Raw genomic sequence first — 19092 nt, forward strand, 5'->3', positions numbered from 1 at the left:
GCTCCACTTCGGTTTTAATGAAAACCCTGTCCCCGGCACTGTATCGCCTGCTCTTTGTGGCGATGGGCTTACAGTCGGGGGTGAGGTTAGCAAACAGTTGGGGGGGGGGGGGGGGGGGACTCTGAGTGTGGAGAGGTTGCACCTGGTGCGCGGCGGGCAATTTGGAAGCTGCTGGCTGTGGACTGTGAGTGGGGGTAGGGGTCCACCTTACGCCATCGTAATGCTTTTAAGGTGGCACTGGAAATCTAACCCCAGCAGGACGGCAGCGCAGAGGTCGGGCAGGACCAGAAGTTTAAAATGATCGTACACAGTCCCGTCTACTATGAGTGTCACCACGCAGTAGCCGCCGATGTCCGCCGACTGGGACTCGGAGGCCATAGAAATCCGCTGGTGCGCAGGCAGGACTGGGAGAGAGCAACGCCGCACCGTGTCGGGGTGGATGAAGCTCTCCGTGCTCCCAGAGTCAAAAAGGCAGATTGTATCGTGACCATTTACCTTAATGTCCATTGTGGAACTGGCCAGCTGGTGCGGTCTCGCTTGGTCCATTGTAACGGATGCCAGCGTAGGGGTTGGTGTGTCGTTGCGGGTATCAGATGAGGCGGTGTTGGGGGCCTGCTGCGTTCCGGCTGTCGTCCATGATCCCCATGTGGCTGGAGGCGTCCAAAATGGCTGCTGTACCGGTGGTTCGCACATGGCCGGGGAGGCCCAAGATGGCGGCCCGCATGGCCCACACGCGGCGCTGCTGGGGTTCGGGGTGGCTTTGGCCCTGCAGACGCTAGCGTAGTGTCCCTTCTTCCCGCAGCCCGAGCAGATCGCGTTTTTCGCCGGGCAGCGCGCTCTGGGGTGTTTTGCCTGGCCACAGAAGTAGCATTTCTGGCCTTGGGACACTGCTGCGGTAGTTGGGCCGTGGCTGGGGTGGCACGGCGCTATGAGGCGGTCCTACCGTGTCCCAGGCTGTCATTCCCCGCGGCGGTCCACGGTGCAGAGGAGTAGGCATCCATGCCCCGGTAGGCTGCATCCAATGATAGTGCGAGTTCAGAGGCCTTGTTGAGGTCGAGGTCACTCTGCTCCAACAGTCGCTGTCGGGTGTAATTGGATCTGTGGCCCGCTACAAAAGCGTCCCGGATAAGTTCCTCTGTGTACACGGCGGCCTTTACATCCTTACAACCACAGGCCCGGCCAAGCACAGACAGTGCCTGAAGGTATTCCGCGGTCGATTCCCCAGGTTGTTGCTTACGACTCCTCAGAAGGTGCCTGGCGTACACTTCGTTCACTGGGCGCGTGTACTGGTCCTTGAGGAGCTTGATAGCGTCCGCGTACGAGGTCGCGTCTTGGATGACCGAGTACACTCGGTGGTTCACTTTGGAGGTCAGGACATCCAGTTTGTCCTCGTCCGATTTGATTGCTGCGGAGGCAGTCAGGAATATTTTCGAAACACTTAAGCCAGTGAGTAAACTTGGTGGATGAGTCCGCCTCCCGATGATCTAAGTCCAGGCATGCTGGTGTGAGGATCTTCTCCATTATAAAAATTTTGTTAATAAAATTGATGCGCTGAGAGTTAAGAGAGTAACTAAAGGCTTTTATTAACAAAAGAATGAAGGTCTGCCTCGAGTGGTCGACCGGTCCAGAATACAAAGGGCTGGGGAGCAGTCACCTTTATACTAGGACTTGTGGGAGGAGTCAGCCGAGGCATGTCCAGGCATGTACACAGTGGAATACAAACAGTGGTTTACCACAGTGCGAAACTATTAAATGTTGGTGTTCAGAGGGATTTAGGTGTCCTTGTACAGGAAACGCAAAGTTAGTATGCAGTGCCTTGGGGCGTTAAAGGCGCTATATAAATACTTCTTGTTGTACAGCAAGCAATTGGGAAGGCAAATGGCATGTTGGCCTTTATTGCAAGGGGGTTGGAGTACAAGAGTAAGGAAGTCTTGCTGTTGTACAGGGCTTTGGTGAGACCACACCTGGAGTACTGTGTGCAGTTTTAGTCTCCTTATTTGAGGAAGGACATATATGCCTTCGAGACGGTACAACAACTAGACTGATCCCTGGGCTGAGAGAGAGATTGAGTCGATTGGGCCTATACTCTCCTGAGTTTAGAAGAATGAGAGGTGACCTCATTGAAACATACAAGATGCAGGAAACTCTCTTTTAACCGGCACCTAAATATCCAGAAATCTCTCTTAACCGGCAAAATTCAGGAGTAGGTTCAGGTAAGTTTTACTATATATTAGTGGCCGTGTAACCGGGGTTCCTGGATCTGTGGCCGTGTAACCGGGGTTCCTGGATCTGTGGCCGTGTAACCGGGGTTCCTGGATCTGTGGCCGTGTAACCGGGGCTCCTGCACCTGTGACCGTGTACGGGGCTCTCGTACCTTGGTAAGTATACCTCTCTGTAATCCGGACTTTTTGATCAACCGGCACCGCGCCGGTCCCATCGGTGCCGGGTAAAAAAAGAGTTTACTGTACTGAGGGTGATTGACAGGGTAAATTCTGAGAGGTTGTTTCCCCTGGGCTGGAGTGTCTAGAACTAGGGGGCATAGTTTCAGGATAAGGGGTCGGACTTTTAAGACTGAGATGAGGAGGAATTTCTTCACTCAAAAGGTTGTGAATCTCTGGTATTTTCTACCCCAAAGGGCTGTGAATGCTGAGTCAAGGTAGATTTTTGGACTGTAGGGAATCAAGGGATATGGGAATCGGGTGGGAAAATGGAGTTGAGATCCAGGATCATCCGTAATCTTATTGAATAGCGGGGCAGGCTCGAAGGACTGTATGGCCTACTCCTCCTAATTCTTATGTTCTTATGAGCTTCAGCGAATCTCTAAATAGGAACAGGAGGAGGCTATTCAGCCCCCTGAGCTTGTTCCCCCATTCAGTTAGATCCTGGCTGATCTGTATCTTGACTCCATTTACTTTCCTTTGCTCCATATCCCTTGATACCCTTACCCAGCAAATCTATCGAGCTCAGTCTTTAATATTTTGTTTGATGCCACAGTGTTTTGGGGGAGAGTGTTCCAGAGCCTATTCCCCCTCCAACTTGCTTTGAGCAATGTAGGGGGAGATCCACTCATGTATGTGTGGTGGGTATGTAGCTGGTTAACCAGATTGAACTGTTCAGGCTGCATTAAGAAGTCAGTATGTGGTGGTGTTTCCTGCACAGTCTGTGTTCATGCATTTAAATTACTTTTTACTTTCAGATAAGCTCCAAGGAAGTGAACAGGTTTCAGATGGTAAGTCTGTGAACTCGCTATGCGTGGTGCTTGATTACAGCGACGACCTTATTGGTGCGAATCCTGACTATGCCTGACTTTGCAGGCTCTAACGCAACAAACGTATTAGTGCCTTAACAATTGAGGGGAGTCACTGCTGTGGAAAGAAGCTAAGATGGGATTTAGCCAAAGTGGACTGGAGACAGAAACTTGAAGGTAAATCAGTGTCAGAGCAGTGGGAGGCATTCAAGGAGGAGATAGTGAGGGTTCAGAGCAAGTATGTTCCCTTAAAGAAAAAGGGCGGGACTAACAAATCTAGAGCTCCCTGGATGTCAAGGGGCATACAGGGAAAGAAAAAGGGAAGCTTATGACAGATACTGAGGGCTCAATACTACAGAAACCCTAGAGGAGTCTAAAGTGCAGGGGTGAAATTAAAAAGGAAATTAGGAAAGCAAAGAAAGGGCATGAAAAAATATTGGCAAGGAAAACCCAGAGGTTTTATCAATACATTAAGAGCAAGAGGATAACTAAAGTAAGAGGGGACCATTAAGGTAACCTGTGTGTGGAAGCAGAAGACATGGGTATGGTTCTTAATGAATACTTTGCATCTGTTTTCACAAAAGAGAGGGTCGATGCAGAGATTGCAATCGGGGAGGAGGAGTGTGAAATATTAGATGAAATAAACATCGTGAAAGAGTAAGTATTAAGGGGTTTAATGTCTTTGAAAGTGGATAAATCCCCAGGCCCGGATGAAATGTATCCCAGACTGTTAAGAAAAGTAAGAGAGGAAATAGCAGAGGCTCTGGCCATCATTTTCCAATCCTCTCTGGCTACAAGTGTGGTGCTGGAGGACTGCTAATGTGGTATCGTTGTTTAAAAAGGGAGAAAGGGATAGACCGAGTAATTACAGTTTAAAAAGGGAGAAAGGGATAGACTGAGTAATTACAAGCCAGTCAGCCTAACCTCGGTGGTGGGAAAATTATTGGAAAAAATTCTGAGGGACAGGATAAATCTTCATTTAGAAAGACACTGATTAATCAAGGACAGTCAGCATGGATTTGTTAAGGGGAGGTTGTGTCTGACTCTCTTGATTGACTTTTTTGAGGAGATAACGAGGAGGGTCGATGACGGTAGTGCGTTTGATGTTGTTTATATGGATTTTAGCAAGGCTTTTGACAAGGTCCCGCATGATAGACAGGTCACGAAAGTAAAAGCCCATGGGATCCAAGGCAAAGTGGCAAGTTGGATCATAGATACATAGATACATAGAAGATAGGAGCAGGAGTAGGCCATTCGGCCCTTCGTGCCTGCTCCGCCATTCAATGAGATCATGGCTGATCCTTTAATTCAGTATCCCGTCCCCGCCTTCTCTCCGTAACCCTTAACCCCTTTTGCCCGTAGAAATATATCTAATTCCCTCTTAAATATATTTAATGAGCTGGCGTACACTGCCCTCTGTGGCAATGAGTTCCACAGGTTCACCACTCTCTGAGTGAAGAAATTCCCCCTCATCTCTGTCCTAAATGGTTTAGCCCTTATCCTTAAATTATGTCCTCTAGTTCTGTTCTCACCCGCCAAGGGAAACATTCCTTCTGCATCCAGTCTGTCTAGACCTGTCAGAATTTTATACACTTCTATGAGGTCCCCTCTCAATCTTCTAAACTCCAGTGTGTACATCCCTAAACTACATAGTCTCTCCTCATAGGTCATTCCCGCCATTCCTGGTATCAGCCTGGTGAATCGCCGCTGCACCCCCTCCATGGCAAGAACATCCTTCCTCAGATGAGGCGACCAAAACTGTACACAGTACTCGAGGTGTGGTCTCACCAGTGCCCTGTACAGCTGCAGCAAGGTATCCCTGTTCCTGTATTCTAACCCTTTTGCTATGAAGGCCAGCATACCGTTTGCCTTCTTGACCGCCTGTTGCACCTGCATGCTCGCCTTCAGTGACTGGTGTACAAGAACACCCAGGTCTCTCTGTACTTCCCCCTCTCCCAATCTATTGCCATTTAAATAATAATTTGCCCTCCCGTTCCTGCACCCAAGGTGGATAACTTCGCACTTGTCCACATTATAGTGCATCTGCCATTTATCCGCCCAATCGCCCAGTCTGTCCAAATCGCTCTGGAGCTTCCTGGTCTCTTCCTCTGAGCCCACCCCCCCTCCTAGTTTAGTGTCGTCTGCAAATTTGGAAATGCTGCATCCGACTCCCTGATCCAGGTCATTAATGTAAATTGTGAACAGCTGGGGGCCCAGGACAGATCCCTGTGGTACCCCACTTGTTACTGCCTGCCATTCAGAAAATGAGCCGTTTATTCCAACTCTCTGTTTTCTATCTGACAGCCAGTTCCCTATCCACGCCAATACTTTCCCCTTTATCCCATGAGCCTCAATTTTCCATGCTAATCTTTTATGTGGGACCTTATCGAAGGCCTTTTGGAAGTCCAGGTACACCACATCTACTGGCTCTCCCCCATCTATTCTACCAGTTACTCCCTCAAAAAATTCCAATAGATTAGTCAAGCACGATTTACCCTTTGTAAATCCATGTTGACTCTGTCCTATCCTGTCCCCATTTGCTAAGTGCTCCGCTATTTCATCCTTAATGATGGACTCCAGCATTTTGCCCACAACTGATGTAAGGCTTACAGGTCTGTAATTACCTGCTTTTTCCCTACCCCCCTTTTTGAATAGTGGGGTAACGTTAGCTACCCTCCAATCCATGGGCACTGTTCCCGAGTCTAATGAATTCTGAAAAATCATCCTTAGTGCATCCGCTATCTCTAGGGCCACCTCCTTCAGTACCCTAGGATGCATGTTATCAGGCCCTGGGGATTTGTCCACCTTCAATCCCTTTAGCTTCCTTAACACCATATCCTTAGAGATATTGATTTGCGTCAGTTCCTCCTTTGCCAATGTCCCTATTTTTCCCGATATCCCAGGGAGGTTTTTTGTGTCTTCCTTCGTAAAGACTGACCCAAAGTATGCATTTAGTTGATCTGCCATTTCCTTATTTCCCATTATATATTCCCCCGTATCTGACTGCAATGGACCAACTTTGGTTTTCACCAGTCTTTTCCTTTTGATATACTTATAAAAGCTTTTGGAGTTAGTTTTTATATTTTCCGCCAGCTTGTTTTCGTAAGCTATTTTGCCCCTCTTGATTATGCCCTTTGCCCTCCTTTGCTCTATCTTAAACTGTTCCCAATCTTCCGCTCTGGCGCTTTTTTTGGCTATTTTATACGCCCTATCTTTGGATTTTATGCTGTCTCTAATTTCCCCTGTTATCCACGGTTGAGTCACCTTTTTAGATTTCCTTTTATGCCAGATTGGTATAAACAATTTTTGCAATTTTGTCATTCTATCTTTAAATGTTTGCCATTGTTTATCTACCTCCAGTCCTCCCAGGAACGTTGTCCAATCAGACCTACTCAGTTCCCGTCTCATGGCATCATAATTCCCCTTGTTTAAATTCAGGACCTTAGTCTCTGAGTCAATTTCTTCGCTCTCCATTTCGAGTGAGAAATCGATCATGTTATGATCGCTCTGACCCAAGGGTCCCCGTACAACAAGATTACTGATTAGTCCCTTCTCATTGCACAGTACCCAGTCCAATATAGCCTGTTCCCGAGTTGGTTCCTCGACATATTGATCCAGATAACCATCCCTTAAACACTCAAGGAATTCCTCCTCCTCATTATTTTTACTGATTAGGCTAGTCCAATCTATATGTAAGTTAAAGTCACCTATGATGACAGCTGTGCTCTTATTGCACGCTTCTCTAATTTCCCTCGTGATGCCCTCCCTAACCTCTATTTTACTATTTGGAGGCCTATATACCACTCCTATTAATGTTTTTCGCCCCTCGCTATTTCTTAGCTCCACCCATATAGATTCTGTATTAACTGAGTTAATATCCTTCCTTTCAATTGCATTTATCCCCTCTTTTACTAGCAATGCTACCCCTCCTCCCTTTCTTTTTTGTCGATCCTTCCTAAATACTGAATACCCCTGTATGTTAAGCTCCCAGCCCTGCTCACCCTGCAACCATGTTTCCGTAATCCCAATTAGATCATAATTATTAACCTCTATTTCCACAGCTAATTCATCTACCTTGTTCCTGATGCTTCTCGCATTAAGGTATAAAACCCTCAGGCTTTTTTTATGCTCACATTTTTTATGAATTAGTTTGGCCCTTTGTTTTTTGTTCCTCACCCTTTTACCATTTATTTCTGTCTGCCTTTCACTTTCCTCTATTTCACTACATAGGTTTCTAGCCCCCTGCCATACTAGTTTAAATGCTCCCGAACTGCTTTATCAAAAATTACCCCGAGAACATCAGTTCCATCTCTGCACAGGTGTAGACCGTCCCTTTTGTATAGGTCACACCTACCACAAAACTGGTTCCAATGCCTCAAAAATTTAAAACCCTCCCTCTTACACCACTGCTCAAGCCACGTATTTAGCCTAACTATCCTGTTCTCTGTACTCTTACTAGCACGTGGCACTGGTAGTAATCCAGAGATTACTACCTTCGAGGTCCTACTTTTTAGCTTGGCTCCTAACTCCCTAAATTCTACTTGTAGGACCTCTTCCCTTTTTTTAGCTACGTCGTTGGTACCAACATGTATCACGACAACTGGCTGTTCCCCCTCCCCCTCCAGAATGTTCTGCACCCGCGCCGAGACATCCTTGACCCTTGCACCAGGGAGGCAACATACCATCCTGGAGTCTCGGTCGCGACCACAGAAACCCCTATCTATTCCCCTTACAATCGAATCCCCTATTACTATAGCCCTGCCACTCTTTTTCCCTCCCTTCTTTGCAACAGAGCCAGTCATGGATCAGAAATTGGCTCAGGCAGGAAACAAAGGGTAATGGTCGAAGGGTGTTTTTGTGACTGGAAGGCTGTTTCCAGTGGGGTCCTGCAGGGCTCAGTACAGGTAGACTATCCTTTATCCGAACTTCCGAAAACCGAAACCCTCTAAAAACCGAAGGTTTTTTCGTTCAGCGTAAGTCGTGCGCACGACATGACCAGAGTGGCGCACGACTTACGCTGAGCAGGGCAGAGGGTCACTGAGTTCCCTCCTGGGTAGGAGATTGCAGGCCGAGCCGGGCAGTGTGAAGGAGGTATACCGGGAGAGTGAACCCAACAATACAGCGGCCCGTCCGATAGCTGATATGCTGCAGCGGCCTGTCCGATATTATTTTCTCCCCCGCCGACCCCCACCCTTTCGGATAAGGGATAGTGTACCAGCCTTTATCCGCACTTCCGAAAACAGAAAACCTCTGAAAACCGAAAGTGGTGGCTTACGGGGTGCTGCCCCGTAGTACCTTCTGAAATTCGAAATTTTCCGAAAACTGAAACACGGCTGGTCCCAAGGTTTTAGGATAAAGGATAGTCTACCTGTACTGGGTCCTTTGCTTTTTGTGGTATATATCAATGATTTGGACTTGAATGTAGGAAGTATGATTAGGAAGTTTGCAGATGATACAAAAATTAGGTGTGGTTGATAATGAAGAAGAAAGCTGTAGACTAGGAAGATATCAATGGACTGGTCAGGTGGGCAGAACAGTGGCAAATGGAATTGTCTGGACAAGTGTGAGGTAATGCATTTGGGGAGGGCCAACAAGGCAAGGGAATGCACAATAAATGGTAGGACACTGAGAAGTGCAGAGGATCAGAGGGACCTTGGCGTGCATGTCCACAGATCCCTGAAGGTAGCAGGACAGGTAGATAAGGGGGTGAAGAAGGCATACGGGATATTTTTCTTTATTAGCCGAGGCATAGAATATAAGAGCAGGGAGGTTATGCTTGAACTGTATAAAACACCAGTTAGGCCGCAGCTAGAGCACTGTGTGCAGTTCTGGTCACTACATTACAGGAAGGATGTGATCGCACTAGAGAGGGTGCAGAGCAGATTTACGAGGATGTTGCCTGGGCTGGGGAATTTTAGCTATGAGGAAGATCAGATAGGTTGGGTTTTTTTTTTTGGGAACCGAGGAGGCTAAGGGGAGACCTAATTGAGGTGTATAAAATTAAGCGGGGCCTAGATAGAGTGGATAGGAAGGACCTATTTCCCTTCGCAGAGAGGTCAATAACCAGGGGGCATAAATTTAAAGTAATTGGTAGGCGGTTTAGAGGGGAGTTGAGAACTTTTTTCACCCAGAGGGTTGTGGGGGTCTGGAACTCACTGCCTGAAAGGGTGGTAGAGACAGAAACCCTCATCACATTTAAAAAGTACTTGGAAGTGCCGTAACCTACACGGCTATGGACCAAGTGCTGGAAAGTGGGATTAGGGTGGATAGGTCTTTGTCGGCCGGCACGGACAAGATGGGCTGAATGGCCTCCTATGCTGTAAGTTTCTATGATTCTCCCCTTCTTGCTGGCCTCAGTCTTAAAGGGGCTGTATTTAAAGCTTCAGAGGTGTGTCTTTTTTGGGGGGGTGGGGAGTGGTGAGAAAGAATGAGGTAGGATCAATTCCTGGAACAGTCTGCTATAATGCTGCCAGGGTCATAGCAACCACAGAAGATCTCAATGGTGGAGATGGTGTTTCTGAAGTGAGACGGACATTTACAGTGCATTACAAGTCTACCATTTTGGTGCAATGCGATGGACCCAATGAATCCTTTTGTGCACACTGTTCTTCTGTCCTCTATGTAATGAGCACTCATTAGTTATGACCAGCAACCTTTGGTAAATCTTTAATAGGAACAGGAGGAGCCCATTTGGCCCCTTGAGCCTCTTCTGCCATTCAGTTAGGTCATGGCTGATCTGTACCTCAACCCCATTTACCCACCTTTACTCCCTTTCCCTTGATACCCATACCCAACAAAAATCTGTCAATCTCTGTCTTGGAAAGCTCATATTGTCCCCTAGCTTCCATCGCCTTTTGAGGGAGCGTTCCAGATTTCCACTACCCTTGTGTGAAAAGTACTTCCTGATTTCACTCCTGAACGGCCTAGCTTTAATTTTATTCTGCCCCCTTGTTCTGGATTTCCTCACTGGAGGAAACAGTTTTTCTGTATCTACCCTATTGAATCCTTTTAAATACCTCAACCTTCTAAACTCAAGGAAATACAACTCCAGTTTATGCAACCTGTCCTCATAATTTAAGCCCTGGTATAATTCTGGTGAATCTGCACTACAGCCCCTCAGGCCAATATATCCTTCCACAGGTGTGGTGCCAGAGCTGTGCCTCAGCACCTACTCCTGCTTTAAAACTACCAGCTCAGCAGGCAATGGTGGGGCTTGGTGGACTCTTGCAGACCTGAACGGCCCCAGGTTGATTCCCCCGCCCCCCCAGTCTGTGCTGAATTAGCTGACTCTCACCAGGGTTGGGGTACCTCAATGCCTCGTGTTTGGGTGAGGAGAATGGGCCATGGTGCCTGCTCCTGATCAGTTGAAAAGTACATGCATAGACATCTAGTGAGGGCGATGGGTGTTTTTTTTCTCCTCCCATGTTGGTTTTCTTGGGAACGATGTGCAGTACTATTGCACACCACTAGATGTCACTGTGCCCTCTCTGACACAGGCTCTATTCACCTGGAACTGATTGGTTTCTTTGGCCTGTTAATTTTTCCATGAACCTTTGCCCCCTTTTGATTGATTTTTAGTCATTTAGAATAATTCAAGAGCATAAGCTGCTACCTTCCAGTCCTCAGTCAAGCACTTCACCTTTTGGTATGAGGAGAGAAGTTTAATGGTACTGTAACCCAACAACAACAACTTGCAATTATATAGTGCCTTTAAAGTAATAAAATGTCCCAAGGTGCTTCAGAGGACAAAATTGACACTGAGCCAAAGAAGGAGACAGGTGATTGGTCACTGAGGTAGATTTTAAGGAGCGTCTTAAAGGAGGAGAGGGGGGTTTAGAGAGGGAATTCCAGTGCTTAGGGCCGAGACAGCTGAAGGCACGGCCGCCAATGGTGGGGCGAAGGAAGTGTGGATGGACAAGAGGCCAGAATTGGAGGAGCGCATCGATCTGAGGTTTGTAGGGCTGGAGGAGGTTACAGAGATAGGGAGGGCAAGGCCATGGAGGGATTTAAACACGAGGATGAGAATTTTAAAATTGAGGTGTTGCTGGGCCGGAAGCCAATGTAGGTCAGCGAGCACAGGGGTGATGTGTGAACGGGATTTGGTGCGAGTTAGGACACGGGCAGTTGAGTTTTGATTGAGATGAAGATACAGAGGGTGGAAAATGGGAGGCCGGCCCGGAGAGCATTGGAATAGTCGAGTCTAGAACTAAGTAAAGCATGGATGGCTATTTTATTCCTTTTCATGCTTTAATAGAAACTATCTACTGTCTCGTTTAGGTCCAAGGTTAAAATTCAAACTGGGAGATTGTTTTTGTATTGTCAAGAGTCTTGGGATCCAGTAATTACATTTTAAGCAATTATCATTGGTCTCGTTCAAGGCATAGGAATTTTGAACAGAGTTAGTAAAATCAGATAAACCCGCAACAGCAACAATCTCCATGGGGGACCCCTAAGCCCCACTATTGAAAGATTGGCGAGACAGTCAGCACCCTGAGGTATAGTGGACCTACCTGGCTGCTGTATGGAATTGGCAAGTCTGTCAGAAGGTCAACTTGTTTCCCATCTTCCATTGCTGGGTGGGTCACCTTGCAGTGAATAATCGGGGATTTGACTTTGAATTCCATTGATTGATTGCAGTGTCAGCTGTGGCTCAGTGGATAGCAGATCTGAGTCTGAAGGTCGTGGGTTCAAGCCCCACTCCAGAGACTTGGAACACAAAAATCTAGGCTGACACTCCGTGCAGAACTGACGGAGGTGCCATCTTTCGGATGAGACAGTAAACAGAGGCCCCACCAGCTCTTTCGGGTGAACATAAAAGATCCCACGGCACTATTTCGAAGGAGAATTTTCCTCTGTGACCTGGTCAATATTTATCACTCAACCAACCTCGCTAAAACAGATATCTGGTCATTATCACCTTGCTGTTAATGGGGCCTTTTGTGAACAAATTCACTGTCTGATTTCTTGCACTAAAACAGTGACCAACGTTCCCTCTAAGCTGCGCGGTCACCTTAAAGGGGCTGCTCGCCCCCCAAAAATTAGGGGGAACATTGACATTAACTACACATCAAAAGTACGTAATTGGCTGTAAAGCGCTTTGGGACGTCCTGAGGTTGTGAAAGGCGCTATATAAATGCATGTTTTTCTCTCCATGTTATTAATAAACAGTATTGATGTGACACAGAAATGGATCCATAAATAAAATGAGAGAATTCTACACACGAGGCTTGATGAGGGATCAGACCAGATCTGTATGATTTGGACAGGTTGTGAGATTGGGCAGATGCATGGCAAATACAGTATAATGTGGATAAATGCAAGGTTATCCACTTTGGTGGCAAAAACAGGAAGGCAGATTACTACCTGAACGGCACTAGATTGGGAAAAGGGGAGGTGCAACGAGACCTGCGTGTCCTTGTGCACCAGTCACTGAAGGGTAAGCATGCAGGTGCAGCAGGCGGTTAAGAAGGCAAATGGTATTTTGGCCTTCATAGCGAGAGGATTTGAGTACAGGAGCAAGGATGTCTTGCTGCAGTTGTACAGGGCCTTGGTGAGACCAAACCTTGAGTATTGTGTGCAGTTTTGGTCACCTTGTCTGAGGAAGGATGTTCTTGCCATGGAGAGAGTGCAACGAAGATTCACCAGACTGATACCTGGGATGGCAGGAATGACTTATGAGGAGAGATTGGGTTGATTAGGCTTATATTCGCTAGAGTTTAGAAGGAGAGGGGATCTCATTGAAACTTATAAAATTCTAACAGGACTGGACAGACTAGATGTAGGAAGGATGTTCCTGATGGCGGGGGAGTCCAGGACCAGGGGTCACAGTCTAAGGAGAAGAGGTAAGCCATTTGGGACTGAGATGAGGAATTTCTTCATCCAGAGAGTGGTGAACCTGTGGAATTCTCTACCACAAAAGGCAGTTGAGGCCAATTCATTAAATATATTCAAGAAGGAGTTAGATATATTTCTTAAGGCTAAAGGGATATGGGGAGAAAGCAGGGACAGGGTACTGAATTTGGATGATCAGCCATGATCTCATTAAATGGCGGAACAGGCTCGAGGGGCCGAATGGCCTACTCCTGCTCCTATGTTTCTATGTCAATGGTGGCTTTTGGGGAAATTGCTTCCAAGGGAAGATAGTGTCAAGCCAAATGCTATTTGCTTTATTACTTCTTCCCTCTCCAATGATTTTTTTTTTTTGGATAGAAGGATTAGGAACTGACGTTTGCTTTAAGTTGATATTGTCCAGTATGACTTGTTTTAAGGTTTCTGTTTTTTCATCGCTCTGGGTTTTCAGGCGTACTCGAATCTGCTACGGGCACACATGGACGGCTTGAAGAAGAAAGACAAGAAGAGCAAGAGCAAAAAGACCAAGGCCACGCAGTGAATGTGCTGTCGGGGAGCTAGCTTCCTGCTCCTGGGGGAGGGCAGGGGGGTTGTCTTCGAGCCATTTTCAAGAAGCGCTCGCAAATGCAGGACCTTGCGAGCTGCCAGTTATCACACACAGCTGTGGAGGAATCGGTGGGGGTGAGGGAGGAACTTGTTTCAGTGGGGCATCTATTGGAAATGCACCACGCTCCGCAGTGCGCAGATAACAATTCCCCCACTCACGTCAGCCTTCTGCAGTTATCCATGACCGTTTATTTCACAGACATGTGGTGGGATCGGAGAGTGTGGAAGGAACTCGTTTCAGTGGGGCATCTATTGGAAACGCACCACGCCCAGCGGTGTGACACAACTATTCCCCCACTCGTGAGTCATCTTTCTGCAGTTATCCATGCTGTGGAGATATTTATTATGAGGCATTGCAGAACATGATCCAAAAAAAAATCCGAGCTCCATTTGCTCCTGCAATCCTTACTGGGATTTTGCTTCGCTTTCACACCAGGGCATGATGGGGCACGTTACCCTCCTCTGCACAAAAATTCTGTTTAAGCCTTGATCCCTGCAAGTTCTAAATTTCCAAAGGTTAAAGTTGACTCTGTGGGTAGCTGATCTGTATGGATTTCAAGTGATAATTTGACCTGATTTCAATTGATAAAGTTGCCCTCCCTCTTGCTGCCTTTAGATGTGACCCTACAGCTCCTTACAATCCTCGAAGCTACAACAGAAGCTGAGATGAGCTTAATACTAATGAGACCAAACCCTGTGTGTAATTTGTGGAATCGGTTGCAGGGAGTGACACTGCCCTTTAAGTTAAATACAGTAGTGCCACCCACCACCAACTTATTATTCCACATAATGCATTAGCAGAAATCAGGCAGAAGGAAACTCAAGTCTTCTGGTCGAATGTAAAAAGGGGGCAACAAACTTTGCTCTCTTACCGATTGGAGTTTTGATCTACTCTCCCCTCCCACGATGGTTCAATCGCTTTGGCCGACTAGTGCGTGGTTGGGTTTTCTTTGAGTGAAATAAATCGCAGCAATGGGATCCCGAGCGGTTTTATTACTGGGGCTGGTTTTGTTTTCAAACTCGATTATATATTGATGATCATTACGGATCTGTTAACCACATTAAAGTGCACAAAGGCTTTCTCGGAACTGTTTTATTGCATCTAGGTTCTTCGTGCTTTTTTTTTAACCGTGCTGCTAAGAGCCTGCAGGTGTCAGTCATGGTTCAGTGGTAGCTCTCGCCTGAGTTACAAGGTTGTGGGTTTAAGACAGCCTCCAGAGACTTGAACACAAGCCGGGCTGACACTCCCAGTGCAGTACTGAGGGAGCGCTATACTGTGAGTGGTTCTGTCTTTTGGATGAGACGTTAAACCGAGGCCAGTCTACCCTCAGGTGGACATAAAAGATCCTATGGCACTAATTCAAAGAAGAGCAGGGGCGTTCTCCCTGGTGTCCTAGCCAATGTTTATCCCTCAACATCACAAAGAACAGATTATCTGGTCATTATCTCATTGCTGTTTGTGGGATCTTGCTGTGTGCAAATTGGCTGTGCGTTTCCTACATTACAACAGTGACTGTACTTCATTGGCTAACGTGCTTTGGGACGACTGAGGTAATGTAATAAATGCAAGTATTTTCTTACCCATTGAGCTATCGGAATATGATGGAGCAGAAAATCAGGTGGTTTCTACAATGGACAGGTGATCCGCTACTCTCTAGTTTTACATGCTGGTGACACTTGAAAATTTGCTCCCATCTCCTTTGACAGGTTCTACTATATGAATTCAGAGCGGAGATGGTCAAACATTAAGAAAATATGTAATTGAGAAGCATTTCCACCATTTTAGTGAAACCATTTTAATTTAATGAGGACTGCATGCTTAAGCAGTCAATCTCAGGACATTACAGATCAGTACATCTGGGATTGTAAAATAAGCAGTGAAGGTACAATAAGAGTAGGTTATTCTGTGTACACATGTCACTATATACATTGTGAATAAGCTGACTCCACTGCCACCTTGTGCGCTTAAGGACATAGTGCAGTTTGAGAACAGGACAGCATCACATCTCAAAAGCCTCCTAACAGTTATTGTGCTCACTACCACCCCTCAACTTTCTTTCCCCATTGAAGGCACTGACTTTTGTTGGCAGCTGTCTCCACCTCCTCACCCAAATGGCCAATCTTAATGTTTGGGAGAATCACAGAGGGCATCACACCCAAGCCCCATCCAACCCCACATAGGCTCACTTTACAGCAGAGTTAACTGGATTGTGAGCAGGGAAAGGAATGTCAACTGATTCCCCCCTTTTGTAGTGCAGAGGTACTGAACCTAATATCAGCTGTAATTAGTGTTAGCCGTGTCTCAGTGGCAGCACTCTCCCAGCGTCAGCGGCTGTGGGTTTATGCCTCAATCCAGGCTGAAACTTCCAGTGCAGTACGGAGGGAGTGCTACACTGCCAGAGGTGCTGTGTTTCAGCTGAGATGTTAAACTGCTCTCTCAGGAGGACATAAAAGATTTCATTACACTATTTCAAAGAAGAGCAGGGGAGTTCTTCCCGGTGTCTTAGCCAATATTTATCCCGCAACCAACATCACTAAAAATACAGATGATCTGGTCATTATCACATTTGCTGTTCATGGGACCTTACTGTGTGCAAATTGGCTGCCGCATTTCCTACGTTACAACAGTTACTACACTTCAAAAAGTACCTGAGAGGACATACCAAAGTGCTTCATGGCCAGTGGTCACGGGAGACGCAATATCAATGCAAGTTCGTTCGTTCTTTCATACTGATGCTTCTTCACTAGTTCTTTGTCCAACTCCCTGACGCAAGGCACCAATTAGTTATTGGATTGTACTTGTGGACAACCCCCTGTGCTCATTGAAGGATGGCCAAAGTCACAAGATCACAAGTTAATTAACCAAATCAGTTCATCTTAATGCATTCATCCCGAAATAAAATACTAAAGTCCCAGCATCACAACACCCAACTGTTTCTAAAATGATTCCAGAGGTTTTTGTTTTTCCTCCACTGCTCAGATATCCAATTATTGATCACTCGTGTGAAGAACTTTCCGCAGTAGATCTCATGGAACTAGCAATAATGTCGTCGATCTACTGAAGTGGGGAACGGTGGTCAACAACTTGCATTTATATAGCGCCTTTAACATGGTAAGACGTCCTAAGACACTTCACGGGAGCGATTATCAAACAAAATTGGACACAGCCACATAAGGAGATATTAGGACAGGTGACCAAAAGCTTGGTCAAAGAGGTAGGTTTTAAGGAACTTATAGGAGCAAGAGGTGGAGATGTTTAGGGAGGGAATTTGAGAGCTTAGGCCCGAGGCAGCTGAAGGCGCAGTCACCACTAGTGGAGTGAAGAAAATCAGGGATGCGCAAGGGGCCAGATTTGAAGGAATGCAGAGATTTTGGAGGGTTGTAGGGCTGGTGGAAGTTACAGGGCTAGGGAGGCGCGCGGCCTTTGAAAACAAGGATGAGAATTTTAAAATTGTGGCGTTGCCAGACCGGGAGCCACTTTAGGTCAGTGAGCACGGGGGTAATGGGTGAATGAGACTTGGTGCGAGTTAAGATACAAGAAGAAGAGTTTTGGATGAGCTCAAGTTTAGGGATAGTGCAAGGTGGGAGGCCGGCCCGGAGAGCACTGGAATAGTCGAGGCTTGTGCTTAATCCTGAATCCTCTAGTATCACACAAGAAGATTTCAATCTTCCACATTTGGTCTATACTGCCACTCACCTAAACATTAGCGCTAGCTATTCAGGTTGTGCATGTCACCATCAAAATCCCTAGTCAGGCAGTCACTAGTTTGTCTAATAGTCTCATGGTCACTAAATGTCTGTACAGTGCTTTATAAATACTACAGTATAGACCATAAACCCGTGTTCTGTTGGAAAACAATACAAGTAGCAGTCACATGACTTTTGTTTATGCATATTACCCTTTCACCTGTACCCCATTGTGTTCATCACTGTTATCACAGACATTTATGAAAAAAACCTGCACGTTCTGTATTGTAAAGGATGCAAAATGCTTGAGAATGAGCAATAATGCAGTAATTCAAAATTACTGTTCTATTCATGTTTCTAAACCATAAAAGCCTCATCTCCACGACTTGGCTGAATTATTGACTTGCAACTCATTCCCAGTTGTCTGTTATCCAACTCTGATTATATGTATTCCTGGAGCTTTCATCACATGATGACCTCCCACCTCTTAACCACCCTGCCCCCACGATTGGTCACCAGATGCATCCATCCTCGTGGACGCCAATTGGAAAGCAAATAGACTCTTCATTACCCGATTGGATGGTTCTGGACTGTCAGTCAAACAGTCTTTTTTCCCCCCATTTCCAATATTTTTTATAACTAATAAACAAAAGCGTTCAAAGAATTTAAAAAAAAACACATGCCCTTATGATTTTTTTCTCATGTTTGCTTGCAGCAGTTTCCTGGATGTTAGTTTTTAATTCCTGGAGACTCCAGGGCAATCCTGGAGGGTTGGCGACCCTAATCCTATACATTGCATTTGTAAAACGCACTGCAGGTATCTAGTGCCAGGAACCCCGTGCTACAATTGCCCTTCTATTTCTGTTCAATCTCAGCAACCCACGGCAGGCTCCCAATCCAGGGCAGGCCCAAGAGATTCAAACTGCCCACTGCTTATAGTTGCCGTTAACGAGATTTGCCCGTCTATAAGGAGTGTGCAATAACACTGCTGGTACAAGAAGGAAAGTCAATCTAGGCCACAGTATGTTTTCCACCCCCAACTAAGAAGGTTTTTATTTTAACCAATTTGTCTCCCTTTTCCTCTCCTGCGAGCATTGACTTCTGCTAGGCATCAGTTGCTCTCCTATATCTCACTCACATTTCCATTCCTCGTGAGTGAGCCCACAGTGTTGGCAGGATAATTGAACATGCGGGGCATCACAGCCGCAACAATCTTGTCCTCACCCAATGTCCACATGCTCTCACTTTCCAAGTCGTTGTCACTGGCATCAGGAGTGGCAGCCTTGCCTGATTTTTGCCCTCCCCCCAGCCCTGCAGCCTCAAGGATGATTGTAGCATCTATACTGCCACCCAACTGAGATTGGCTAACTCAGCAGATTGGAACCAGAACCGTCTGGTCTGAGTTGCTCAGTTGCCCAATATCTGTACCAAGTAAGCATTCGGGGATGCTGAAGGAGTCGGTTTTTGCTTCAGCGATGAACATCTTGCTTCCATAATAGTGTCAGCCGTGGCTTAGTTGGTAGCCTCTGAGTCAGAAGGTCATGGGTTCAAGTCCCACTCCAGAGACTCGAGCACAAAATCTATCTGACATTCCAGTGCAGTACTGAGGGAGTACTGCACTGTCGGAGGTGCCGTCTTTCGGACGAGATGTTAAACCGAGGCCCGATCTACCCTCCCACAGCACTATTTTGAAGAAGAGCACA

The 19092-nt window shown here is 46.5% G+C and overlaps 1 long non-coding RNA gene across 1 annotated transcript; it reads left to right on the top strand.

Annotated features, from left to right (window-relative positions):
- Positions 1 to 2530: 2530 nt before the first annotated feature.
- On the top strand, positions 2531 to 14782 carry LOC147109576 (uncharacterized). The gene is made up of 2 exons (XR_015080310.1): positions 2531 to 3229; positions 13548 to 14782. It is a non-coding gene; the product is annotated as an uncharacterized LOC147109576 (long non-coding RNA).
- The last annotated feature ends 4310 nt before the right edge of the window (positions 14783 to 19092 follow it).

This window comes from Somniosus microcephalus, chromosome 12, assembly GCF_052327205.1.
Source record: "Somniosus microcephalus isolate GS21.2 chromosome 12, FLI_Smic_1.0, whole genome shotgun sequence".
NCBI lineage: Eukaryota > Metazoa > Chordata > Chondrichthyes > Squaliformes > Somniosidae > Somniosus > Somniosus microcephalus.